Source organism: Capra hircus, chromosome 13 (genome assembly GCF_001704415.2).
Source record: "Capra hircus breed San Clemente chromosome 13, ASM170441v1, whole genome shotgun sequence".
Classification (NCBI taxonomy): Eukaryota; Metazoa; Chordata; class Mammalia; order Artiodactyla; family Bovidae; genus Capra; species Capra hircus.
In genome coordinates, this window is record NC_030820.1 from 17771059 (window position 1) to 17780177 (window position 9119).

Below are 9119 nucleotides of genomic sequence, written 5' to 3' on the forward strand. Positions count from 1 at the left end.
AAGAAATATGTATCATATTCCCTCAAGAGACCTAGAACATTACATAGAAATTGCATATATGCATCCTTATGCTGGTGATTCTGAAGCCTAGGGACAGTGGACTTATTTAAAAAGTAGAAAATGGTTGATATGGCTCATAATACCCTGCCACATTCTTTTCAGCCTTGCAGGAGCAATTTTCTCCTCACTTACTCTTCTGGGGCCTCTTTTGTCAGGCACATCAAATGGTTTCCTGCCTCAGGACCTTTGCACAAGCAGTATTCTTTAACACAAGGCTCTCCCCCCACTACTGGTTCTTCAGGCTGTGTTGAAATACCACATTTTTAGAGAGGCCTCTCTAAGCCCCTTATCCAATGGCATCTCCCTATCATCCCGTCTCTTTTTCACCTATCTTTTACAACCATGGCACTTATCACAGCTTGAAATTATTTTCCCTTCCTGTGTGTAACTGGTATGACCTGCTTCACCAGCTTGGGGTGAAAATTAAGTCACAGTGCTTAAATCTTCAAGTCAGAACTGGCTCTGGTTCCATGAGCCAGATTTCCAGGAAGCTTACGCCCTTCCTGAGGTTAGGGGAGGTTCTTTTCCCATCAAGTTGCCCAATAACTTCAGGGGTTTACTTGCTTCGAAGGGGCCAGTCCTGGCCCCAAACATCTTGTCAAGAGTATTGTGTATAAAGTAGAGGACGAAGGAGGACCTGCTGTGAAGCACAGGGGACTCTACTCAGTACTTGGTGGTGACCCAAATGGGAAGGAAATCCAAAAAAGAGGGGATCTATATAAACAAAGCGGATTCAATTTGCTGTACAGCAGAAACTAACACAACATTGTAAAGCAGCTATGCTCTGCTAAAAATTAAAAAAAAAGAAAAAGAGTCAGTTGTAGCCTCTGAAGAGTTCAGTAGTTGGCTCCTTTGTTTTAGTTTTTATAAAGTAGTAGACTTATTTTAAAAATTTTTAAACTATTTATTTATTTAAAAACAAATAACTATTTATTTAATACAAATTATTTAGTTGTGGCACACAGGTTCCAGCAGGTTCAGTAGTTGTGGTATGCAGGCTTAATTGCTTCTCAGACAGCATGTGGAAAGTTAGTTCCCTAATCAGGGATTGAACCCATCTCCCCTGCATTGCAAGGCAGATTCTTAACCCCTGGATCACCAGGGCAGTCCCTGGTTGTAAAAGGGCTGTGCTCCTTGTTGAGAGCTGACCCCATGCACCTTGAGGGGTCAGTGTCCATTGCTGCTGGTCCACCTTCTTTGGCTGAGCTCATACTTTGGGGCACACCGCATGAGGGGGTGTCTGGTATGACTCCAGGGCTTAACCCTGGCATCCCACCCCTGCCCGGTGGCCATGGGTGTCCTGGTTCTATAACAGGCCCAACAGCCGGTATAGCTGCTTCGAGACATTGGAGAATGGGTTCAGGGAGATCCCTGAGGACTCCAGTCGCCTGCAGTGTAGACAGCTTACACTCCAGAGTCCCTTATGGGATCCAGCTACTTTTCCTCCCTCTTTGCCTCTTTGCGGTCCTGCCTCCCACACACAAGCCACACCCTGGAAACATGTACTGATAATCCTTTCACCTCAGGGTCTGTGGCTGCAGGAGGAGACTTGAGACCCCCTTCTCCAAGATGAGCTCCCATCAGCACCCTTGAGATTTTCTCTGCTAGCTGATGGCTGAAACTATCTCATCCTCCAGCCCTACAATCTTCACCTTCTATCAAGGTCTCCTTCCCCTTCATCCCAGGAAGGCCTGGCCCCTGTCTGAGTTGCCCTCGCCCGCTTGCTTGGAGGAGGAGGAGGAGAGCAGCTGCAGTCAGGCACACAGACATGGGCCTTCCATCCCCTTGCTCTAGAGTAAAGGTGTCGCTCACCTCCTGTGACCAAGAAGGACCACTCAAGTGAGCCTTTCCAACACGAAGATGATTTATCCCTGAATAACTGAGAGTTTATCTAGATAGAGACTGTGAGAAACTTTTAAATGGAAGCTCATTTTAGGTTTCAAAAAAAAAAAAAAAAAAAGACTCCATCATACTGCATCTCCTGTTTAAGCCTCAGAACCTCAGCTTCATCTGAGCCCATTCATGGAACATGGAGGGCAGACAATCAGTTCTTGCTGAATGATTGTATCACCAATTCCTGAAAAAATTCATGCCAATCAGTAAACTAGGGTTTGAGAACCAAAGGATGGGTGCAGAATGATCTAATAACCCTGTTAATTGCTGCTAATCAGGGATTTCCCTGGTGGCCCGGTGGTAATGACTCTGAGCTCCCAATGCAGGAGGCAGGGGTTTGATCCCCCTGCTCAGGGAACTAAGATACCACATATGACACAGCCTAAAGATAAACAAACTAATAAAAACAAAGTAACAACAAAATGCCATCAAAAAATTAATAATAAAGGAGCAGGAAATGCAAGTAGATACATAAGTAAACATTAAAAATATTTTTAAAAAACTGATCATGGGTAGAAATGTCATTGTCCATATACATGCAATTTTATTCACGTTTTCTTCCTTTTAATTTCAAGAAGTGCAATTTTCTTTTCATTTGGAAACTTTCAAGAAGGGTTTCAGACATTCAAAATATTGTGAAAAAGAATATAACAAACACCAGGGAACCCAACACAGAATTTAAGAAATAAACCCAAACTAAAATAGTTGCAGACACTTGGGTACCTCTCCTCACTTCTCCCACCAGAGGTACCATTGTCTTAATTTAAAGAAACTTCCACAGCCCTAGAAGCCACAGACCAACACAGGTGTGATCTTGCCCCTCCTCCTCCGGCCACAAGTGATTAAACCAGGTGGACGCCCCACACACCTGGGCCAATCAGCTGCTGCGTCTCAAGAGTTCAGACGTGAAGGCCTGAGCTGGTGTGCTGTGCTGAGCAACACTGACAGGTCTTGCTAGTTTGCAGGACTTGGACTCATTTTGGGTGTGGCCACAAGGAGTCTTGTGAGAGAAGGTAAGTGAATAGCGAACAGTGTGAAGGGATAGAAAGAGCAGGTGTAGAGGGAAAGGAGGGGAAGGCTGAGGGGGAAGGGGAGACACCGGGAGGTAAAGAGAGTAAGTGGGGAGAGGGTGTGTCCAAGCAGAAACGCTGCTAATTATCTTGTCTGCTGCTGCGCTCTGTTGTGTCTGACTCTCCGCAACCCTATGGACTGCAGCCTGCCAGGCTCCTCTGCCTATGGAATTTTCCAGGCAAGAATACTGGAGTGGGTTGCCATTTCTTTCTCCAGTGGTCTTCCCTACCCAGGGACGGAACATGAGTTTCCTGCGCCTCCTGCACTGGCAGGCAAATTCTTTACCACTGAGACGCCTGGGAAGCTCTTTCTGCATCTATCTCTGCTTAAAAGACTCAGTTTAATTTCTTTAGGGAATGATATCTGCTGTTAAAACATGCCTAGCTTTTCATTATCCTTATTTTTATTGGTGTCATTTCTTTGTCCAGTTTGCTCTGATTATAAATATATACATATACATATATATATGTGTATATATATATCTCGCTTTGGCTCATCTTTGACCCCTGTAATCCTCTCCCTATCCCTGCAGCATAATCGTGATATAAGTCTTAGGGATGTTTCCCTCTTACTGTTATTTGTTCATTCAGTCAATCATCTATTCATGCTACAAATAAAATGTCTGCTATGGTAAGAGTAACACAGTAATACAGACAGATTTAAAAGAGTGAGCTGTGGAAGAAACCAAAGCAGGGAGGAGGATAGAAGATGGAACTGTCTAGGGTTTCAGTTTAGCACTGGGGTGGCTGGGCTAGGATTCCTGAGGAGGTGACATTTTGTATAGATTTGAAGGATTCAGGGGACTGTTCTAGTATCATGCAGAGCCCCAGGCCAGGAAGCAGAGATGGTAGGTGCAAAGGCCCTGGGGCAGAGAATGAACTGGGGGGGGGCAGGATGAAGGAGAATAAGCAATAACACATGGGGTCACAGTCAGTGCAGGGCCTCAGGGCCATTGTCAAGACTCACTGGCAGACATGGAGGCTTCTGGTGAGAGGAACGGCCCCGTCAGACGTCTGCTATAAAAGGGTTAACACAGCTGCTCTGTTGGCAACTGTCTGAAGCAGAGCTGTTCTTCAGCCAGGAGGCACTGGGGCCTGGCGTGTGTTCTTGTGTATTTTCATATCACCTTAGTGTGACGAAGGCAAGCATGCATGCAAGGTAACCGGGCAGGGGGCTATGATGACCATTCAGGTGAGAAGAGCAGGTGGCTTGGACCAGGGAGGGGACAGCAGAGGAGGTGAGAAAGGGTCAAATTCTGGAAAGAGGTGAAGCATAGCCCTTTGCCAATATTAAAAAATTGTCAGTGATCTACATGGGAAGTGTCATACGACCTTGGTAGTTTAAACAATTCCTTTTATGAGAAGGAGGACCCAGGAGGCTGGTGTAGATCCTTGACTCTGATGCTTCATCCCAAATTCCACCCCTCTATTTCAACCAAGTCATTCTCTCCTCCATGCATCCCGTTGGCTTGCCTTCCTAAGTCCACGGACCCATTGCCAGTGAGATGTGTTGTCGTTTTTGAGGCCTGCTTCCGAATGGTCCTCCTTCCTGTGTTCCAGCCTCTGGGATTTAGTTTCAGTTTTCAATACAAACTTCGAGAATTTCCAGTATTACTTGGTAATTACTGCATACTAATTACTGTTGAAATTTTTCTTTCCAGCAAACACCAAATGAACATGCCTTTCTGCTATCATGATCACATTGCAAATCTAATTTAACAACCTGTGGAATAAACAAACATAGAGATAAATAGTACATTGTCAAGTGATTTCGGCAAGTTAGAAATTGAATCAAGTCCTTGTAGGTGGCAGTATTTAGTTTGGATTTGCTCTGTCTTCATGGCACTTTAGTTACTATGATCCTGGGGAACTTTCTAGACAAAAAAAAAAAATGCTCCCTGTTTTCAAATTCATCAATCCATGTCTTCTTAGTGGCTGTATTTATACATTTATTGTTGTTGTTGTTCAGTCACCCAGTTGTGTCCGACTCTGGGACTCTATGGACTGCAGCACACCAGGCCTCCCTGTCCCTCATCATCTCCTGGAGTTTGCCCAAGTTCATGTTCATTGCACCAGTGATCCCATCCAGCCATCTCATCCTCTGATATCCTCTTCTTCTGCCCTCAATCTTTCCCAGCATCAGGGTCTTTTCCAATGAGTTGTCTGTTTGCATCAGATGACCAAAACACTGGAGCTTTAGCTTCAGCGTTCAGCAACATTTTCATGTTTAATTGTCTGTAAATAAAGGATATGGTAAGGGAGAGCATTTGGGACAAGACATGCTTCTATAAAAAAGAATCAGCTTGAAGCATTCAACTTAAATGAGGGTTAAGCACACAGATAATTGTGTTAAACGGCAATGAAATGTTTTATTTTGAAATGTCATTTTGTTACTGCAAACTCAAAGTCCTCCTGTGAAGTACCTCATTAAGCAGAAAACAAGACCAGACGTGAATTAATGTTTTCCTCTGAGCACCTACACTTTCTCTATTCTGAGCTCTTCAAAATTCAGGGTGCTTCCTTTTTTCTTTTTTTATTGATGTATAGTGGATTTACAATGCTGTGTTAGTTTAGGCGGACAGCCAAGTGATTCAGTTATTTACATATGCATTCTTTTTCATATGCATATATTCTTTTTCATTATAGGTCATTACCAAATATTAAGCATCGTTCCCTGTGCTCTGCCGTAGGTTCCTATTGATTATCTATTATGTTTATATAGTAGTGTATATAAGTTGATTCAAGGTGCTTCTGAAGCATATAACATTTAGATTTTTTTTTTTTAATGTCCACAAAATCAGTGAATTCTTTGCTTTTTAGAATTTAACCTTTTGAAAGCAAGTGGTTCTGCTAGGTTTTACTTAACTGCATGAGACTTTTCTTGTATCATTTTTGACGCATTTTCGGTTGACTTTCATATACGAACGCACTCGTGTTCTCTAGATTTTACCCAGCACCTTTTACTGAAGGTAAACTTTTCATGGTGAAGGACTGCGCATAGAATGAGACTCCTGCAAGATACTGGATGCACATGTGGCTTTTGGACTACCAGTTTCTGCTGTTTTATGTATAGTTCCTGACAGGGATTGAATTGACTTCCAGATACAGAGCAGAGAGATGCAAAGATACACACTCATTAACGTTTACGGATACTTTTTTCAGAGGAGTTATTCATTTAAATGATAGTACAAGAGACACTTTCTCTTTAATGGCCAAACTACACAGTAAAAGCAAGTGTTTAGAGAAAAGACACCCTAATGAACCATTTCCTGTAGTATCTTGTCGCTCACATGCTCACACTTATTAAGCTCTTTCTTCTACCTACAGACTATCCAGGCTATTTTTATGGTTTCTGAACCCATCTGTTCCAACCTGTACTCACTGCTATTTAGAATACAGATGTTAATTACCTCCTTAACATCTCCCTGCTCCTTGCTAGAAGCCTCGAATGCCCCCAAGCAGCTATGAGGTTCTCAACACCCAAACCTTGCTTCTGGTTTTTCAGAGCAGCCCAACTCAGACTCTTCTCCCCATCAGCCCTGGTTAGAGGGACATGGATATGCCTTCCAGGCAGAAGTACAGACCTGATACTTCAACTGTCTTCACTGCAATCCCGACTAAGGCAGACCTTCTCGCTCTGAGTTGAATAAAATAATCCTAATTCTAAACATCTTAAACATCTTATTAACAGGATGTGTCCAAACATGTCAGAGAGGCTCCTTCTCACCCCAGGCCTGTCCAGCTTGTTTGAAAGCTATGGTTTCTCTCCATGCTGTGTAACCCTGGCTGGGTTTGTTCCCACTGCTGGGCCATCCCTAGCTGAAGGCTGGCGCTTCATTATGGTTTGTTTTCATCCTTGGGCCCTACTATCTTTTCCCTCTGATTTTAAATTCCCTAAGGGGCCTAACATTGAGTCTGTGATTCCTGTCGGTTTATCAACTGATTTCCCCCCCTTTGTTTCTGTGGTAAGCTTCAGAAAGTTGCCACTACAATGAGTGAAATGCAGCTTCCAATGGGCCTCTGAGAGCACATAGAAACCCCACTTAGAATGAAAACCTCCCTTTCTTTATTTTTTTTATTTTCGGTTGCATGTTACAGCATGTGGGACCTTAGTCCCACCAGGGGTTGAACCCATGGCTCCTGTGTGGAAAGGTAGTCTTAACCACTGGACCACTGGGAAGTCCCCCAAACAACACTTTAATATGGGTCATGGAGAATGACTCAGTTTTACCCCTTGAAAGTAACGCATTTTAGTAGAAATTAAGTATTTGTCATTTGATAAGTCTTCTAGAACTTTGTGCTAATTATAATGCCTCATTTTATCACCAAAAGCTGTAGAAAGAAGAGCGCCTTACAGCTGCTAAGAACGGATTGTTTTCACGTGAGCTCTTTAAATTTATTACTCTACTCATTCCTTGTAGTTGATAATTGAATGGGAAAGGAAATAAGTCAGAAAACAGAGGAAAAAGAAGAGAGCACAGTGCTGGGCAAGAATAGATTCTCAACAAATATTTGCTGAATGAATGAAAAGGAGCCCTGAAAATTTAAAAACAGTCATGATGTAAGATCTCAGCTCCTGGGATGAAATTCAATTAAAAACATTCAGACCATTGTGAGCATGAGTATGATTTTTGTCATGAGGAAAGCATGTGTTTCTCTTTTTTTGAATAAAATTTTAGAGAAAGAAAAGGGGTGAAAAAAAGATGAATGCCAGGAAAATTTGAATGAGGTGAACAGAAAATAAAGGTGAAGAAGAAAAACAGATGAGTTTGGTAAAAGGAAAACTAAAACAGAAATGTGAGCACATTTCTGTTTTTCTTTTCTTTTTTTTTTACAGAGATAAATCTCCCACCTTTATTCTTCAAACTTGAGATCAGACATCTGATCTCAAGATGTGTGATCAAACAGATACTATTTAGTAGTGATAAATATGGACTTCCCTGGTGGCTCAGATGGTAAAGAATCCACCTGCATTGCAGGAGACCTGGGTTCAGTCCCTGGGTTAGGAAGACCCCCTGGAGGAGGGCATAGCAACCCACTCCAGTATTCTTGCCTGGATATTTTTAATATTACAGTGAGCAAATAATTACAGAGGAGTTACTACAGCTGAGTCACTTTATTTTTTATCTGTTTCTTTTTTTTAATTAAACATTTTTTATTGGAGTATATTTGCTTGTGTTGTGTTAGTTTCTGCTGTACCACTGTTTTTCTTTCTTCTTACTCCCTCTCCTTCTTTCTAGTATTTATACTCAGAATTCCAAAGGGAGATTTAAGAATAATTTGGAAATACGTTAAGTAAGACAACACCAGTGGCAAATAGCAATTTAATTCTCCTTGCCAACAGAGCTAAAGACTTACTGCGCTTTTTATTATTAATAGAAGAGCCAGGCGGGAGGGAGAGGGGAGGGAGGAAGGAAAAAGCCATTTAGTGTGCGGTGATGAAGGCGACGCGGAGTTGGTAGGACCCAGATAAGAAATCTCTGAATGCACGCATGAATTCTCCTTTTCATTCTGCTGCCTGCTAGAAAATTGGGTGAACAGGCATTTAAGACTTTTCTTTTCCTGCAGCAAATATTTGCATGGGAGCCGTGCACTGACACTGTGTGCTTTGGATTTCAGGGAGCAGGCTGATGCCTCTTGGGGCATGTAAGTACAGAAGGCAGGGCCACACCCCTGAGAAGGTAGCTGGTTTCAGAGGCAGTTCCAAGAGTCCTATTTGCCCAAACTGAGTCAAGTGTGGTACTTGTCACTTTGAAAAATAGGATGGGGGTCTCCTTTGAAGTCTTCCATGTGATTATGTCCTGTTTGTTTTTTATCTGATAGAACACTGGATTTTCTGGGCCCCTAAACATATACTATTTCGGTTCAGTTCAGTCGCTTAGTCGTGTCTGACTCTTTGCAACCCCATGAACTGCATCACACCAGGCCTCCCTGTCCATCACCAACTCCCAGAGCCCACCCAGACTCATGTCCATTGAGTTGGTGATGCCATCCAACCATCTCATCCTCCATCATCCCCTTCTCCTCCTGCCCTCAATCTTTCCCAACATCAGGGTCTTTTCAAATGAGTCAGCTCTTCGCATCAGGTGGCCAAAG